The sequence below is a fragment of the Rhagoletis zephyria genome, unplaced genomic scaffold (genome assembly GCF_001687245.7).
Source record: "Rhagoletis zephyria isolate East Lansing unplaced genomic scaffold, Rhagoletis_zephyria_1.1 Rzeph_scaffold_00933, whole genome shotgun sequence".
Classification (NCBI taxonomy): Eukaryota; Metazoa; Arthropoda; class Insecta; order Diptera; family Tephritidae; genus Rhagoletis; species Rhagoletis zephyria.
Window position 1 is genome coordinate 96,219 of NW_016158017.1, and position 20,993 is coordinate 117,211.

Sequence of the window (20,993 nt, forward strand, 5' to 3'; positions counted from 1 at the left end):
CGGGTGAAACCGAATTTTATATACCCGGCGCAGGCAAATATCATCGTTTCAACTTTCTCTCAACTACCTTTGCATGATAAGGAGGGTGTTAATTCCGATTTCAAACGTTTTCGATAATAAGCTGACTTAATGAAATCATTGAACCAAGTTTGGTAGAAATCAATAAATCGGTTACCGAGATAGACCTTTGTAGTCATAAAGTGGGCGGTGCCACGATGTAAATTACCGTTATATAGGAGGTGGGCGTGTTTAATGCCCGACAGAGCCTTATCAGCAGCAGTTAAAAAGCAGTCCTTACGATCAAGGGAAGAAGGAGGGTGGGTAGAATTAGATGATTTTTTTTCAGCGATTGCTTCTTTACCCCCGCCCAGCAGTTAGCAGTTTTATCGTGTCGTTTTTTTGGCAAAGGCTTTTTTGCATATACAGGAGAGCAGAATGCATGCTTTCAGCTTTGTTTACCATCTTACTTTTACTTTCAAAAGCAACACTAATAGCAGAACGTACATAGGTCTTTAACCCGTGTTGTTAGCAGATTTATCATGTCGTCTTTTTCGCAAAGATTTTTCTGCATAGACAGGAGATCAGAATGCATTCTTTCCGCTTTGTTTACCAGTTTAATATTGCTTTCATGCAGAGCCGCAATGAGTTCTTGCAAACGCACATTTTCCGAACGTAAAAACACAATTGCATTGAAAAACGAATCCAACGTTATTAGTTGATTGTTTTTATTAGAATTCTCGTTGGGTTTACTAGAGGTAGCCGATTGTAACGTGGCAGCAGTAGATTAAGCAGCCTTCAATTTGTTGTAGGCTGGCCTATCACCGAAAACACTGGGCGGTGGAGGCGTAATAGAATCCCGGCGTACATCAGCACAGCTATCGCAATAAAAACTCCTTCCTGAGCTAAGTAGGAATACAAGATCGGATGAACGCATACCAACGCAATCGGTGTGGAAGAGTGCATTACCCTTCGCGCACTGCACCTTAGATTGCAGGCGATCGACTTTTTGTCCACACGAACAAGGCATTATTAATTTGAAATTAAAATATATTGATTGGATCTTTAGATCACACAAAGAGTCACTATCTCAGTTTTTAATGCTTTTTCAACATTGCAAAGGCAAGTAATTGTTTATTGTCATTTAAATCACTTTACATACGTAGATTGAAACTTAAATTGCGGAGTGAAGCAAAACACGTCCACCCTTGCCGACACTTGTTTTGTTGTTGAGTTTTGGGTAGAATTCTACAGAGAGGTCAAAGAATAGTTAATAGAGATTCCATTAGTTAGCTTGGCCACTACTTGGTTTGACCGGGAGACTTTACCTCGATGGCGCGATATCTCGATAGCTTTTAAAACTTGAAAAGCCTTGTGCAAGCTATCAGCCTGTCCAGTACTTCGCTGACGGAAGGCTGCGTTTCTCTTAAGATCCTTAGTCTTAGCTGCGTGGCTGGCGGTCATTTTGCTTGCGTCGAGCACCTCAGAATTAGCTTAAGGTGTCCAAAGCTGTAGACAATCTTACACTTCCCCTCGGAGAAGCTGACCACTTTTCAGTCTCGGCGGTACCCACCGAATGGTGGTCGAGTCCGGATTCTGGGCTGTATTTGTAGCCAGTATTACTCATTGCTGATCTAGGGTGTTTGAGCGACAACTTTGCGCGTCTCTATCTTTTGAAACTCTTTTTTATCGTTTTTACTAGTTACTACTTATGTATGAATATATTTTAGTTATTTAGGTTTAGCAGAGGCACTGTAAAAGCATAGACAGAGGGTAGCGTTGATCAGGATCAACTCGCTAATTCGGAATTATCTCGGGAATTATCTGCAGTTGATCCGGATTAAGTCCTACAGTTGATTCCCAAAATTAATTCGGATCAAGGAAATTTTCGATGACAACAGTGGCAAAAACGGCCATTGTCTTTTGCACAAGTAAGCAAACAAGCAAGCGCGTTCGGCGTCCACGCTAGCCGAGTGGTCAGAGCTGCGTGCTACAAGTCCATAGAGCCCAGGTTCGATCCTCAGTGAGAGCGATTGCCAACTTTTCTTGTGTGTTTATTATTTACTTTATTTTTTTAATATTTTTTAAAATGATATATTTTGTTTATCTTTATTTTTTGTTTTGTATTATTATATTTTACATTATTTATTTTATTATTGGTTGATTAAAATTTTTAGAACTCTATTAAAAAGTCCACAACAACCATAGTTACATAATGAAATAAAAGTAATAAATGACTAAATAAAAAAAATAAATTTATGAAAATTCTGCTGGTACACTATGGTTCAGAACTCAATTTTAATGCCAATTAAATCAAATTTCTGACATAAGCGAAAACTAAAAACCACTACTCATATATACAGTAAAATATGTAACTATTGTTAAAACAATAAAATTATATTGACGCTACCAAAGTAAAAAAATAAAGTCCATTAATCAAATATGCATTAATTGTAGTTCATAATCTGATTTACTTTCTGCTATTTTCTTTTATTGTTTTTTTCTATATTACGTTTACAAGCGAAAAGGTGAATTAAAGATTATTTACTTTAAGCTACATCTCGTTTAAAAGAAACTTTTCCACTAAAGATTTAAAAAAATGCAAGCGATTGCAAGTTTTGAAACTATCACCACTTTGTAGTTAGTTCCAATCACGTTTGCCACACAATAAAAAATTTTCTGACCAGAATTTACAAATAGAAATTACCTAAAAGTTACCAAGTCAAAAACAACGTTTTATTATACAGTAAACTGTAAAAACAAACCTCGCTTATTTGCCATAAATGAGACATGGGTACAATAAATAGTTTTGTTAAAAGAAAACTAAACAAATTAATTTTACATATGAGGCCATGAGGGCCAGAGGAGCCTATCTACAAACAAATTTTTAGTATTTAATATTAGAACGAAGGATCTATAAAAAATAAATGCCGTCTTTTAATAAAAAATTCATTGCACCTACATACGTGATGCTACTTATCATAGTAAAAGACAACTAACAGGGCGTGCCTCGGGCTATTACCGTTTCGATTCTGGTAATGCATTTTAAAGTGCACCTCAACTTTTTTTGATGTGTCAATTAAGCTTCTCTGGCGCTCAAGGCCTCATATAATAACTAAATACATTTACATACGTATATAAATACATTTTTATTCAATCTCTGTATACGTACGTGTATAAAGAAGAGTATAACAAAAATTCGTGAAAAAAAAAAAACAACAAATAAATATTTTGCAACGCACGCGTTTAAAAATGTACTTTGCATAAAAACGCGCTTTAAGCTGTTGTCTTTTGAACGGGATCTTAGCCCCAGAACAGAACCATTATTTAAAAATCGACTTAAGTGCATATACCGAAGCGCTAGAGGGCCCAAATACACCGCACAAACTGCTGTTCAAACCTCCTTTTTTCATTTCATCTATATATGGATCAAAGACCTGTCAAAAAGTATTGAACGTGTGGCATATTTCGTAATATTCACGGCTCGGTATTTCGCGTTGCCTTTCGGACAAATTAAAATAACATTAGGATAAGATTTCCAGGCTTCATCTCAACACAAAAACATGTAAATACTGACGCGATAAATAATAGGGGTCTTCATCTAAAGTGATAAAGGGATGAATTGCTTGAATTTATCAGTTTATCTGCATTCTTTCATAAACGCACCTTGGTAAATACTTGCATAAAACTGTTTATTATTTAGTTACGTTCATTCTTACCTCGTCAATTGTGTTCCTTTGCTTTTATGTGTTCGTAGCAAAAGCGACTACCTGGCAACCTATAAAGATTGAATTTAGATGAAATTTATACAAAGTCGTTTGATAAATTGATAAACTTTAGTTAAATAGATTTCCATACAAAGTTTGACAGTTCATTTATCAAAATGATAAATTTATCACTTCAACAAGTTTATCAAGAGTTTATCACGTTTGATGAAGACCCCCCGCACGATCCATCACTATTTTAAAATCCACCAATATGGATCACGATCAAAATATCACAATAAATATTGAACGTGTGACAGGCGCCCCACACTGTAATAAATTGACGAGTAGACTGCCCAGCGATAATTTTCTTCGATATGTGGTTAGTTATTTTTGCTGAGCACTGTGTTGCCTGATCAACGCAATTTTTCTAGTAGTGTCGTCACCGCTACACACAACCACAGTACAATTTATCAAATTAATCCAACTCTATACGTGTATGACTTTATACACGGCAAACTTACCAAAAGTTACCAAAATAAAAAAAAGTTACCAAGTTACCAAGCACTCAAAAAGTTACCTATTTTGGTGACTAAATGTGGCAACCGTGGTTCCAATATCAATATATCATGACCCTCCTCTTTTCCCATGTTAATCTGTGTTATACATTTTGAATCCCTTATACATATTATTAAGGGTAATCACACTCCGGTGCATATGTGCACGTTTACAACAATAAAATTTGCAAATGTATCCGAGATATGCACATGAAATACTATATGCTCCGGATTGTGAATACAATAGATTATGTTATAACTTCGACTGCTTTAATGACTTGTACGAAAGTTTGTATTTGTAAAATGTGATATTTTTCAATGAAAGGGAGTTGTCCAAAAAAGGTTGCCACCTTTTTATAATTACGTAAAAGTATACATTCACTTGTTGCAATATGGATATCAAATGAAAGGTATGTTTTGCAGCTTTAACTTACATATATGTACATATTTGATTAAACTTAAATTTAAAATGGACAAAATTAGTAATTTAGATTTATTTCGATATTTCAAACTATTTTTTTGCTATGATCAGATCCGATAATATCTGAATTAAGTTTACAAGGAAAATGCAGTAAAATATACAAAAAAACGGGAGCTAAATGCGATGAATTTGCTTAAAGCGCCAAACACTGACTTACTTAATGAAACTGATACTTAGCACAGACTAGCAACAGTCTTGAGTACAGTTTTTTCTTAACCTAGATTTTTTGTATGAACCTAATTGAGTAAAGTATTTCAAATTCCATCATATTTAAAAATAACTCGAAAGTTCGATACTAAGTGCTCTGAAATATTTTTACTTCTACATATGTACCCTTATTAATATAAGGGCCTTTTAATGTTATTTTTGAGCCACTCTCTCAGCAGCCGAACATAGTCCTAGGTGGCTGTTTTTAAAGTCATGTTTCCGTAAAAATAAAAGAAGTTTGTGAGCACTTATTTTTATTCTAAACTATAATTTTAAAATAGGTTATAATAACATGTTTAAATTTTTCTAGTGTTTTATGTCAAAAAACGAATTATATCGCATGCTGTAAAAATTACTTAAAACAAATTTGTGTAGTTTCCACGTTTCTTTTTTATAAATTTAAAGCTTATTTTTTTCTGAAAACAAAATCGAGTTTCATCGAAACCAAAATATTATGATAAAGAAACTAAATTTACATTTTTTATGTGAGTATTGAAAAAGAGTAAAAATGTGCTTAATACTTGCAAGTTCATTTATGTTTAATAAAAATTTCTCCAGAGAATGTAGTCTCTCGGAAAAATTATGAAAACGAAAATTGTAAAACAACTTTAAAATTTTGACGCGTTGGCAACCCGAAAATATGTCCCATTACCTTTTTTTGTAACTCGTATTGTCATACTTTTTATAATTTAACGGATATTGTATCTTTCCATTTCTTGTAACCATTCTTAAGGCTATAATTTCTGTACCGGAAGAGGTATCGAAATGAGTTTTAGTCTCAAATGTGCCCTTTCTACAGCAGATTAATATGTTTGTCATTTGAGAATAATCGGTCACGGTTTTTCGTGCTAAATGTGAGCTCTGAACCACTGTGTGGCAGTGGGACTCGAGCCCAAGACCTCGCGGTTTGTTAATCCGTAAAACCACCGTCTTTCAAAATACAATTTTGATCAGATCAACTGCACCGTTAACCCGGTTCAACGTTGCCGTCTGTCTATGCTTTAACAAACAACTAAGTCACCGCCAACGGCCAGTTCCACGCTACGGGTGGACAAATTTTGCACTGGCCGTTGTCGGTTTTATGCATAGTTAAATATGCTTACCTTCTTATATATTAAAATGTAATGAGATACACATACACATTTAGATATACATACATACATATGTATACATTTTCACACAAATTTATATATGTATATATATTGTGCACGCATTCAAATCAATGTACAATCAATGTATAAGATATTTGTATCTATAATCATAAGAATCGTGTCACTTAATGCTTGTCTAAGAATGAAGTAAAAACAAAGTTGCATTAAATAAATATGTAAGTAGTAAATATATATCAGAATTATATGTGTAAACAGAGGCAGCTACTAAATTCTATAATATACATATGTGGTATATACTAACTATCTTTATTAAACATATATAAATAATTATGGGGATTAAAAACTTACATTAGTGTAAAATTAACGCAAATAAATATATGACCACATATGTACATATGTTCTACACGATTACAATTATTATGCGATTACATATCTAGAAACATATTAAAAAAGAGAAAAAAATAATATTGTTATGCGTCAAGTTTTCTCAAGTGGGCCGCCCAAAGTTGACTTCTAAATTTTTTATTTTTGCACCAAAGATTTTGCGCTAATTTTATTTTTTTACGAGTTATTTGCAAACAAGTGTTTATGCAGGCTTTTGCACTTTTTGAAATATTTCAGCAACCATTCATTCGAATCTTATGATTTTTTTACAGCAGTTAGAGAACTTATTGGGCAACAAAACAACGTGGTCAGTTTGTAAAATTTCGGTTCTTGTAGTATAAAAAAATTAATTTTTTTAATCGATTTCAATCTTTTACCCTCTTCTCATGTACCTAGGAAAAGAATTCAAAAAGCATTATTTGCGCTAAACATTCAATTTTACTTTCATAAAAAAAAATACTGTACATTTGATTGACTTAAAGCTTTTTGCCAAAAAAAAAATTAACCAAGTTTAAAAAATGTAATACAAATGAACTGAAAAGCAAAAAAAAAGAATAATTTGATAATTCGTGATTTGCTACTTAAGTTTGAAAATTTTATTTTATGCTTTTCAGTTCATTTGTATTATATTTTTTTAAAATGGTTCATTTTTTTGGTAAAAAGCTTCAAGTCAATCAAAGGTACAGTAAATCGAAAAGTCAACTTTGGGTGGCCCACTTGAGAAAACTTTACTCTTATATAAACGCATGCATACATAATAACTAAAGTTAAAAAAATTACTATAGCATACGTACATATCTACATGAATAGGTATGTATGTACATATATGTATGCCTTTCAAAGAAGCAAAGTTTGATAAACGTATGTACATAACTATGTATGTATGTATTTAAATGCTTATATATACAAACATACATATAGTCCTTACATATGGGGCAAAATTCGCCAATTGTACCAGGAAAAGTTTGATGTCAGCATTTTCGTCTTGTTTGTCGGTTTGGGCCAGTTGTTCATCCCAAGTGCGTAGCCATGGGCAATGGCGCAATTTTTTGGCGCTAACTCAATAACGCCAGCGCCACCATTGGTGTCAGCGCACTAACTCAGCGCAATAGCGCAGTGTACCGAATTGAACACGGCGCCATTTGAGTGTCACCACAGTACCCATCGTCATACAGTGCAGTACACCATACAGTGGTGTCATGTCCATTATTTCTATAATTTTCGGCGCTGAGCAACGCTTGTACCGCCAACTGAATTTAATTGCTAGGAATGTAGTAAATGCCACGATATTCTATCATTCTTGAGTAAAAGCTTTAAATATGCGTTCTCAACACTCAAAAGCAAAAACAAAGTACGTGTAAATTTTCAAAGAGTTAAGGCGAATTGTGTGTGTCTCATATGTTGCTTGGTGTTAATGACGCTGGCGCTTTCCATATAATGGTGTTGGCGCGGCAACTCCGGCTACGGTGTTAACGCAATTGCGCCGCGCAGCGCAGTGTTATCCATGCCTACAAGTGCGGGTAGGTGCTTCTGCACTTTGTCCTTCCATTGTGTTCGTGGCGCCCTTGCATTCGTTGTCCACCCATGGGTGCGGAGTCGAAGGATCTTTTCACCGGAGCGTCGTCATCCATGCGTACAGCATGTTCAAGCCAGTGCAATCGCTGTAATTTTATGCGCTTAACTATGCCCATCTCATGAAAAAGCTCGTACAGTTCGTTATTTCATCTTCGGTACTCGTCGCCCATCCGAACGCGGCAATAGATCTTGCGAATAATAATTCTCTCGAAAGCCCTCAAAGCCTTCTCATCTTTTTTATACTTCGTCCATACGACGGGCATGATGAGAGATTTGTAGAGCGTAATTTTTGTTCGTCGAGAGAGGGCTCTGCTCTTCAAATACACGAGTTTAAACATGCTAATTTCAGTATTTTTTCTTAAAGTCAGCAGTTGTTTTCCTACCGCGGTTTTTTCGCGAGTTATACGAGTTTAAACAAGCAAATTTCAGCCCTTATTCTTAGAATCACAAGTTTTCTTAAAATTCTTATCTCATGTCACACTTATGATAGAGAATCAAAAATTACTGGCCTATTAGAACTTTTTCGATGCCTTTTGGTGGAAACTACAATTTTTTGGTAAACATTTCTTTTTGGAAATTTTTTCATTTCTGTAAACTTGTATTATTATCGACAAAAATGCGACGCGGACCCGAGTGCGTTTGTGTGTTATGAAAAACTTGTAGTCGTTTTGCCACGCCCATTACAAATTATTTATCATTGGAAAGCTTAGAAAATAAGCCATCGAAACAATCCATTTGCAAAAAAAAAACAACAAAATGTACATTGTTAAAAAAATGCAATACAATTATAGTTTCCACCAAAAAGCAAGGAAAAAGTTCTAATAGGTCAGACATTTTCCATTCTCTATTATAAGCAGGGACGTGAACTGGTTTTGGACCGAACCGGTTTTGAACCGGAAAACCGCTTTTTTATATAAGCTAACTGAACCATTAACCGAACCCAAATTTTCCACAAATGTTGGATCCGAACCGAAAACCGAACCACTTTTCATAAAGGTTTAAAGGTTCGTTTCAACCAATTTTCAATAGTAGATAAATTTACGCCTCTTTTTCGTTTTGTTAAATATGGTAATACATACCATGTTTGTTTACTATATGCCAATATCAAATGTAATGGCAACCTATCTCATTTGACAGACACTGGACACTTATCCTTGCGCGCACGGATGCCGTTTTGGCCGAAATGTACCATTTATGGTACATTTTTTCCAGTTTGGTACACAGGTACGTAACTTTCAGAATTGGTACATTTTTTAGTCTGACAAAATGAGAAAATTATTACTTACATCATATACCTCTTTAAAGTTCAAGCCATTGTGTGAAGGCCAATGACCATATCAATCACGGAAATCTGCTATTACGGCAACACATTGTCTAACTTAGGCAAAGGCATTGCTGTATAAGAACGCTTTACGGGTTCATTGGCATTCAAGCAAAATCCAAGGCCATGGCAGGCCATGAAGATATTCCTAATGTAATAACTGCATGGAACATAAGCATGTTGAATCAAGAGCTATAATTTGAGAACAATGAGACGTTAGGCATGCGATCTATAGAAGCAAAGGATTTTACGTATAAGGTACTCATCTTCGTGGTGGGCTACAATGAAGACAACATTGCCTCTAGATTGCAGGGAACCTTTAAACTGACTGAGAAATAAATCTCCGTAATTTCTATCGCAAGAGGCGAAGCCTCATAGCTGTTAACAACTAGGCGGTGAGAAGCACTGAAGTTTTGGGCTTGCTGAAGCGATCTGTGTCTCAGTAACTTGATGAGCATAGTAAGCCGGACCTTCAAGGGTTCTTGATAGTTTTAAAACCAATATGTGAGGATCCCTCGTTAAACTCAAAGACAAAATGTTACCGAAAGTATCCTTCCAGTAGCCCTACAAGGTAATAATTTCTAAAGGGTAACTCATTTTCGTAGATGGTGTTTCCGACAGGGTAGGAGTACGACAACTACATATACATATGTATGAGCAAAGTGTATTTTTAAAATATTTGAATAATTTAAGCTACAGCTTAAACCTATTTTGGTATATTTTTTTGCATTTTGGTACTCGTTTTGGCACACAAAAAAAATAGTAAGTGGCAACCGTGCTTGCGTGTTGTTGCACTTGACACTTGACGTTAAAATTTTTTAATAAATTAATTAATCCAGACGGTTTTTACCCTCCTTTCCCGCCCAATCTACACGAGAGGCGCAGTTCGCATGTCGTACGGAACTTTATTTTTATTTTTTATTTTTTGTGCCGAGCCGTGGAAACAGGAGTTTGTTAAGTGTCGAGATCAAAAACTATTCAGCTACAGAAGCAAATTCATCAGCTGATTGGATATGCTAAAGATCGTATTTCCATTATTGATAGGGGAAATGATAGTTTTCTTTATAGTAAAAATCGAATCCGATATGTCAAGCGCGCTGGAATGAGAGTTAAAATCTTGACATACACAACGGAATGATTCTTTTAGTTCAAATTAATTTTGCATGGCTTCAAAAACAGAGGTCGAAAGTGCCTTGACACTCGAGAGGGAATATTAAAATTTACCTCAGCCGGAAGGGCCGGGCTATTAATCAAGCCTGTCATTAATTTTACGATAAATATTATACCTAACATTTCTCTACGACTTGCGAGTGTAGGCAAATTTATGAGCTTTAGACGACTAGTGTAAGGAAGGAGATTGTAGTCTGAATCCCAGTTAAAATCACGCAATGCAAAAAGCAAGAATTGGTTTTGAATTGATTCAATCCTTTCTGAGTGAACTTGGTAGCGGGGATTCCAGACAATAGATCCGTATTCTAGTAATAGGTCTAATTAAAGTGGTAAAAAGAGCTTTTGTAACATAAGGATCTTTGAACTCTTTTGACTATCGCTTTACAAATGCAAAAACGCCTTTGCTTTATTGACTGTAACATTAATATGAAGGTTGAAATTGAGTTTGGAATCCATTGTGATACCAAAATCGACAAAATTGGATACCTGCTCCAGATTATAATATGATATTAAATAAACAGTTAGTTGAACTGCCCTTCGAGAGAAACACATAACTTTACATTTTTTCAGGTGTAGTGGCATATAGTTTCCATTGCACCAACTAACCACGTTGCTTAAGGTGCCCACACTCACCGACGTGTACGTATGCCGTGGCTGTTTGACGTAGCAACATATAAAATTTACTGTTGTTAGAGAGAGAGAGAACCACGCGTAACCGTTGCACGTACACGGTGGTGAGTTTTCATTTACATGGCGCTCTCTTAAGTTTGATAGTGTGAGCCACACTCACGTACGTTAACGTGTCAGTTGACACGATCAAACTTATGAGAGCGCCATGTAAATGAAAACTCAACACCGTGTACGTGCGACGGTTACGCGTACTTCTCTCTCTCTCTATCAACAGTAAATTTTATATGTTGCTACGTCAAACAGACACGGCGTACGTACACGTTGGTAAGTGTGGGCACCATTAGATCCGCTTGTAACAAAGACCTTTCTTCGATTCGCGTTATTTTTTTTATTTCCGAACCGTTGAACCGAACCGAAACCCTGGTTCAAAGAGCAAAAAAAACCGCTTTGACGAACCAATCCAAAAGTGCAAAAATGGTTCGAACGGCTGAACCGAAGCGTCCAAATATTTCGCCCGGTTCACGTCCCTGATTATAAGTGTGACTTGTGATAAGAATTTTAAGAAAACTTGTTTAAACTCGTACAACTCGCGAAAAATCCGCGGTAGGAAGATAATTATTTTGCACATTGGTTACCAGTAACCATAGCAACAACGTGGTAGGGTTTGAACAAAATGTTGACATAAAATTTTTTCCCGGTACACTTGTCAAATTTTATCCCGTATGATAACACAACGAGATATTCTGTTATGTCATTTTCGATTAATCATGACCTAGAGTTGCATAAGAAGCTTCTGCGCATGTACGCACAAAACTTATCTACTTTAAGCCTGATATAGAGTTCAATGCGAGCGGGAGCGTGAGTTTTTTATTTTGAAGAATTATAGAATATTCTCATTTTTGTTGGTGGTAGAGAATAAAGAATAAGAACTAATTTAAAATGCACTTGTCGACGTAAAAATATTTCATATCATACGTCAACAAAACCGATACCGATTCGAAAATTGTCGCTAACTGGTTACAGAATCTGCCTACAAAAATGATATCGTCCGATTCAAAATGCTTCAAACAAGTAAGAGTTTCTCTGTATTATGGCCTCGAACCGACGTATATCCATCTTTCATTTGAATCAGTATTAAAAGCTCTATTGGCTCCTACATTCGGGTTTTGATAGGCGAGTCTCCCCTGAACCGTTTTTTTCATATTTTTGGCCTATGTGCGCTTTTATTTGAAACCTAAATCTTTCGGTACCGAGTATCGAGAGTATTGGATACTTAAAAGTATTGACCCAGCACATCACTACTGCTGTCATCTCGAATGTGACGTCAGCAAAACAGCTGATTCTGTCAAATTCACTGAGAGCCGATTAGCGGTATTGCCATCGGCGCCACCTTCGGTATTCTCTCCACCGTGGCCTTTGCGAGCGTTCACGCTCACGCTCGCATTGAACTGTATATCAAGCTTAAATAAGGGCCGTTTTCTTCTTTACATTAAACATCGTTATCGATGATCGATAAAAAAAGACAATGAGTTCAACGGCCTTAAAATCCGTTTGTACAATTTTTGGTTATCCCTACATCCCAGTTAAGTACCATTATCGACGTTTTCGACATCATGCATATAACATGTGATCGAAAAACATTCGTTGTATTTAACCGGAGGTTCTACCTCCGGTTTGTGTTAACCGGGCATTGAACAAATGGCTCTAATTGTATTAAATATAAGGTTTGTTTTTTTAATTTTCGAAATGTTCAGACAAAATTGAATAAACAGCCCAAAACCACGGGAACACAAAAAACCCATTTTCGTGCCGGAAACTAAACGTCAAATCGTACAAAATTATAATTTTAATGTTTGAGCGGCAGCGAATACAATAACGTTTAATAGTTATGCTTTTTCACTTATGAATCAAAGAAAACAGCTGAACTCGACCGGAGTAATTGTCGAGCGATCTCGGGCTAGTGAGAAACAAAAATTACAGTATTACCAACAGTTCGAGAACAAGCAAAAGAAATACAAAATGGGCACTTTCGGACAGTTTCGGCCACCTCAGTCGAGCAAAAAAATATACAAACTTTTTATTTGCGCCATTGATTTTCTATGAATAAATATGTATGTACATATATACTATGAATGTGTACATACAATAATAATTAAAAAAACAGAAACTAAACAAAAGTTTGTACAAAAGAACTACTGAAAATAATAGGTTGTGCTTCACGTATATTTCTACTTAATAAAAATACTACAATAGAATATAAAAAATATTAATTATAATTACTTGTGCTATGTTGTCCAAGGTAAAAATAAAATGTGTATTAATAAAACTATGGTTTCCTACAGTCAGAAAATTATAAAAAAAAGGGTTGTCATCAGGCGTGCCTCTTATCGAGGGGGGAAATTTAAGTTTATCTATTATCAGAAGATGTTTGTTTTTAATAATTAACGCCTTATCCATTTCGTGGTTTCGAGTGATGATTATGAATAGGAGCCTTCATACGGGTTGAAGTCATTAACAGTGGCTACACACGACGAACATATCCGCGCACATGCGCGGCTTGCGGGTCATGTTCGTCGTTTGTAGGGCGGTTTGCGAGCATCGCATTGGAAACAAAAACAACAACCTCATTTTGTGTTGATGCTTGAAGTGTGCACATCGGCGGATAAATGCATCCAAGCCATGTTATTTGATTGAATTTTTGATAAATGAGGCTAAATTACTATAAGTATATGTATGTACGTACATACAAGTAAAGTATAAATAAATTTAAGTAACACATACATAAAAAAGTTAAGTTAAAAGCATTGCAATTGCATCATCCGCGTCTTTCCTTTCCATGTTTACGCTTTGATTACAAAATCACTTATGAGCCGCTCGCCGTCTGTAGCAAACGACAGCGAGCATGTTGGCGCATATGTGCGCGCAGATGTTCGTCGTGTGTAGCCAGTTTAAGGGAATATACCTTGAAGTTACGTAAGAAGTGAAAACTGAAGTGTACGGGTCTCAAGTTACAGCTTCGTCGAATTAATATATACATATAATTGCCGATTTTTTACATTATTTGGAAACCACTGACAAAGTTTGGTAACACAAGTGAATATATTGAAGCTGGTGAATTTCATCTACGTTCTTTAAAATCATCAATTTAGTTGAAGATCTCTATGGATGTGGTGGTTAGAAATAAATACGGTTGGACCAGGGACCAACCATTTTTAAGTTAAATAGTTAAGTGCCTAGGTGTAACAAAACAATAGACTCTGAAAATCTTATTTCAATGGTGTGAAGGCACAAATCATTTTCTTTATCCCAATTCCGACAAAAAATTTATGCACATTTTTTAATATATATAAGTTCGCTGTATTGTACAGGTCGTGTGACTACAAAAAAAAACTTTCGTCCCAATTTTTTTTATTTTGTACCAAGAGACCAATATACCAAATGTGCAATGGTGTACACGGTCTTTAAAGAGAGAGTCTCTAACCCAGTATGCAAAGATTTCTTCGGAAAAGTGAATTAATGTCACTTAAATCGTGCAAGCTTACGCTGACGTGTAATAAGGTCAGCGGAAATAACGTCCATGGACACTGTTTCTTATCGTCCATAGACAATATAACCTTTTCGAAATCGCTGTAAAAACCATGGACGTTACTGCTCTTTAAAAAAAATATTGACAAAATCCACTTTTAACCATTTTCCCACGGCATCTTGAATTACTTTGATCGCTCCCCCAATTACGATCACAAATTACCCCATTCCCACGGGCACATTCTTAATTCAATTTGACAGTTCTCTGTGTCTGTGTTTTGTTTTTGTTATTCTTCATTGCAAAATTGGTACAAAATGTAGGTTCTTCCTAAAATAATATTATTCAAAATTTTCTGTTTTGGCATCACCGCATTCGGGATCGAGTAAAATTTATCGAAATTTGGCATCACCCCATTCGATATCGAGCAGACGTTCGAGTAGAATTATTCAAAACACCATTCGACAGTAAATTTTGCATCGAGAAGTGGGAAATTAAAATAAAACAACAAAATGTGAGTATATTTCTAGTAAAAACTATTGCAAACTTTAATATCTTTTTATATTTAAGGACAAACATAAACAAAATCAACAAAAAACAAAAAAGTATTATGGCGGAATATATGCAGGAGCACCCGGATTTGGCCAGAAATATTCTGCCAAATTGCGCTCAAGGAAGAACCGTTGCTCAAAGATTGTGGGAGCAACTTTCCTTNGAAGAAATTTCGCTAGCTTGCGAATCGAGGGCCATGATTTGCCTATTCGATTCGAATCGAAATTTTTCTCTACTCGACCAGTCACTCGTTCACGAGAGCCGTGATTCGGCCCCTGATTTGTGAGCTAGTTTCGATAAATTTCCGATAAAAATTAGAGACGATCTGAGTTACCAACAAATGAGGTAATTCCCTCTTAAAATTTTGTACGGCGAATTACGTAATTCGAAGGGTATTGGAGTGGAAATCACGAATAAGAGAGCGAACTACGTAATTGGGGTGCCGTGGGAAAGCCGTATTAAAAGTGTCTTGGACTGCACTAGGTTGCTGGGAGCGGCGTGCATGCTTGCTTTAACCCGGCTTAGTCACTCGGGTGGTTGGGGTTCTTGCTCCTAGTACTTTACCTATTCCTCCTCCTATTTGCATATAGGGACACGAATTTCGATACGATACGATACCACATCGATATTTTTTCCATTCGATACCGATACTTTTTACTCGACAGTTTTCAAACGATATTTTTTGGAATAGAGTACCAGAACTCTTGTATCGTATCGAATCGTAAATGTACATTACAAAGTTAATGGGAATAATGATATATTGTATTGGGCATTTCCAATCTGGCGTGGCATGACATTTGTATGACAAAATATTTGAAAATAAAATGAAAACATCAAAATTTAAAAACTCTGGGAATTGAGCTAAACTATGTGTATAAAACATTTTGTTGTAATATTTGAAATATTTAAGGCTAATTTTCCAAATTCCAAAATGTAAAAATCTGTTCTGCTTTTTTTATCAGCCGAAGTATCTGACGTGACGTTACCTTACCAAAATTTCTTTTAAAAGTTTGGTTGTTAATATTGTTTTTAAATAAATTTTTAAGGAAAATAAAACATGAGTTTTAGCCTTAGCTAGGGTTCCAGTTCTTGCAAATCTATGTCGTACTTATAACCTTCTTTGTATTTATTTATTTATTTATTTAAAGGAGAATCAATTATAAATAATTATTCCAATTAGGCGCACTTGCAGAACATCCAGAGTTAAATATATAAATACAGAGCTACACACGACGAGCATATCCGCTCACATGTGCACCAACATGCTGGCTGTCGTTTGCTACAAACGGCGAGCGGCTCATAAGTGATTTTGTACTCAAAGCGTAAACATGGAAAGGAAAGACGCGGATGATGCAATTGAAATACTTATGACTTAGGGTTTTTTTATGTATGTGTTACTTAAATTTATTTATATTTTACTTATATGTATGTACATACATATACATATAGTAATTTAGCCTCATTTATCAAAAATTCAATTAACGCACATGGCTTGGATGCATTTACCGCGATGTGCACACTGCAAGCATCAACACAAAATGAGGTTGTTGTTTTTGTTTCCAATGCGATGCTCGCAAACCACGCTACAAACGACGAGCATGCTCGCTGAAAATCAAAATTTTTTGATTTTTGGCGAGCATGCGCGCAAACCGCCCTACAAACGACGAGCATGTGCGCATGTGCGCGGATATGCTCGTCGTGTGTAGCTACTGTAAGAGTTAAATTTTTACATTACTACGAGGGATTTATAAATTAAGTAGGCACAACTCTCTTTTTTTGACGTTTGATTTGATTGTTTATATTTATTATTTGAAATTAAATATAAAATTTCTATTACAACCAGAAAAACTAAAGAATGGCAAATATTAAATAAAATTACATCTCGCTATGGTTGAATCAATACACATGCCTGTCCAAGCACATCAACTTTATTAAAAGTATAAACAGAACCAAATCGCTGTGCGAATTTCGTCGATCGGAGCGATGCCGCTGGGTGATATTCGCCGCAACATTTCGCCCAGTAAAACAGAACAGATACGAAATTCGTATCAATTGAATGACAAACAGAAAATATAAAAATACAAAACCGAAAAGATGAATCACCAAATTTTGCCACTCTGATTATTGCTGATGATTATCTGCTAGAAAAACGAGGAAACAAAGCTACTGAGAGCTGATTTTTATGATCAGCGGCAGCGGCAAAATTAAAAATAAATCTATTCTTGCCGAATTTCGTCAGACAAACTTCGTCGTCGCTTTGGTTGTGGGACATCTCATATACTGTAGTGTGTTTTAATTTTGGCAGCGAACTTTCTTCCGACGAATTTCTCTGAGCGATTTGATTCTGTTTTTACTTTAACTTTATTACTTGACCTGAATATGTACTCATTTATGTACCAAATCCACGCCATGGTAGTTGAAACACTGCGGTCATGCAGATCTTCAGCTCATTTCTCTGCAAATTGGCCAGCGACACTTCTTCACTGAACACTTTCGGTGCATTTAAATCGCATATACATATTTTTTTACGCGAGACTGACCGAAACCTCTATTTGAAGGCGGAAAAATGAATACGTGCATATGTGTGTATGTAAATCTCTATTTTATTATTCTTGTTACTGACAAAATTGACATATGTAGAGTTAGCAAACTAACCTTCGAAAACTGTTGGGCTAAATATTTAACGAGTTAACTTTAATTTTACACCCAACCATTGATTGTGCAAGCCAATTTATCAATTTAACCGGTAAACTTCGAGTTATATAGATAACCTGCTGTTCTGCGAGTGGGCCTTACAAATTAAAGCACTGGCTGCCAGGGCCTTCGGCTTAATTAAAAAAAAATTATTTGTATTAATTATGTGAGTTAAAAAGAGAATATTAATAATAATAATTCAGAGAACTAACTGTGTTTACAAATGAATATCGTAAGAGCATATATTAAGTGCAGTGTCTTAAATCTACAAAAGTTTTGTGATTTTCTTTTTAATGCTTGTATGGTTATACATTAATTTTAGCTAGTGTTACAAATTTTGCAATTTGTTCAATATGATGGTCTACTGTTTGTGCAAGATAATCAGATGGTTTATTGTTATCAAATATCGATGTTCTCATTTATTGTAGATTTGGGCAGTGGGCGAGGAGGTGAATAACGTTGAAATCGGAAGATCCACAACGCAAGCAATTTGGACGGGGAGCGCCATTCAAGAAGTGAACGTGAGTTTCGAGTGTGTGCCCAATCCTGAGACGCACGAATTTTCTTAGAAGAGGAGCCTGTTTGGTACATAGGTTTCTCGCTAGTGGAGTTATGGCCTTTATAATAATGGTTAAATCTGTTCCATTCGCTTGAAAATGTGGCTGACTTCCAAAACGTCCATTGCTTTGCATACGTACAAAGTATAATGTTCCATACCGCCGACCTACAAAATGTTGACGATGTATACTTTACCAAACGCATCCGAAAATTTATCGAAACGCATCCCTAGCGCAATCAGCGCATCAGAAACAAAGTTGATGCTTCGTTTGTTATTGGTTACCATTGGTGTTTTAAAAATGGAAAATTCAGAAAAAATGTTCATTGCTATTGAGAATTTTAAATTTGCAATGTATATGGTTGCAATGTGTCGCAACTCCGCATATACAAACTGTTTGAATACCGCAGTATAACAGTTTCCAAACAATGTATTGATACGTTTTGGAAGTCAGCCTATGCCTCTTAAATATCTATTTACCAGTGTACGTTGATCTTTTTCGGTAAAATAGTCAGCCATATGCAGAGGCTCTCTGCCGGCTTCTTTGCCCCTGCACCCCCCTGCCCCTACCTGGCTACGCCTATGTGGACAGGCACCCACATTATTTTGATTTGATCGGTGTACTGAAGTAGGATGTTGCGAATTTTCATGATCATTGGTGTGTCGTTTGATTGGTTGAAAACAGCTGCGATTGTGGATTTACTGTCGCTACAAACAGTTTTCCTTCCATTATGAGAGGCAAAAAGTACTTCTTTAAGTAAAGCAGCGGCTTCGAGCAGCAAACGTAGTGCTGGTGCTGGATTTAGATCCGTCGGTATAACTATCTCCCAATCATGTTTCAAAGGCTCTAGGGCATCACTGTATAGTTGTTGATATTTAGTCTGTTCCTTTGAACTTCGGACTAAAACCTGTGGAACTGTCAAACTACAATTTTACTCTCTCAAGTGAGAGTAAAAGGAGAATAGAAGCAGAAGTGCACGGGAACGCAAAAAGCACTATTTCCTGTAAAATCGTCAGTCGGTTTGTTTACATGTCATTGGTACAACACTGATTTGGCTGAAATATTACTAAATAATTATTAAAATCTATACATATTCAAACATTTCTTTGTTTACTTCCGTTTGTTTTACAAATATAAGGTTCTTTGCTTTCACCACTTTCTGTTTTTGTTTGCACATGCAAATCAGCTTACCGTTTGACACTTTTCATGAACTTACAGGAAAAAGAACTCCGGACTAAAGCTGATGTCACATAAAACTTTTGCTTCGCTTTACGTGACAGATTCGCTTTGACAGATAAGATGAATTGTATGAAAATGCACAAATCATGCCACATAGATCGTTGAAGCTACAGCGCGAAGCGAAAAGATGGCCAACTCCCATCTTTTTGCGCGCTTTGACAATCAGCCGGTTTAATATTTATTTTGTTTCGTCCAAATTCGAGTTTTAATGCAGAAACATAAAACTTAATTACATTGCTGATAATTTTAAAGCAAAATATATAAAATCCACAGCAAACTTTGACTAGTAAAAAAGCGGTACAAAATTGTTTTCTTGGCATTCATTGTGGCATACCTTTTGCGTCTGGTGCTTTTCTGGCAAACTTATAAATGTCACGCAAAGCTACAAAGTTTTATCTGGCATCAGCTTAAATCCTGTAACTTCTGACTAGGAACAGTTGCTCAGTTACTCTCTCAAAAGTGTTTCCGCTTACAGGTTTTATGTCAATTAGTCCGTTCCTTTGAAATTCGGACTAAAACCTGTGGAGCTGTCAAACTACAATTTTACTCTCTCAATTGAGAATAAAAGGAGAACAGATGCAGAAGTGCACGGGAACTCAAAAAGCACTATTTCCTGTAAAAACGTCAGTCGGTTTGTTNGCTTACAGGTTTTATGTCAATTAGTCCGTTCCTTTGAAATTCGGACTAAAACCTGTGGAGCTGTCAAACTACAATTTTACTCTCTCAATTGAGAATAAAAGGAGAACAGATGCAGAAGTGCACGGGAACTCAAAAAGCACTATTTCCTGTAAAAACGTCAGTCGGTTTGTTTACATGTCATTTGTACAACACTGATTTGGCTGAAATATCACTAACTAATTATTAAAATCTATACATCCTCAAATATTTCGTTGGTAACTTCCATATTTTTACAAATATAAGGTTCTTTGCTTACACCGCATTCTATTTTTGTTTGCACATGCAAATCAGCTGATCGTTTGACACTTTTCATGAACTTACAGGAAAAAAAACTCCGGACTAAATCCTGTAACTTCTGACTAGGAACAGTTGCTCAGTTACTCTCTCAAAAGTGTTCCCACTTACAGGTTTTATGTCAATAGGAACGACTTCCTGTAAGTTCTGACTAAATCCTGTAAACCGGACTGCTATTGGAACAGACTAATTGGCTGTTGCAGGTAAAGTGTTTGGATTTTCTTTGTTTTTCCTTGATAAGCGATGTTATGAGCGAAGAACAAGTCGGAGCTATTGCTGTTTCAACCAATGATGGAGTTGCTATGATATGGAGCTGTT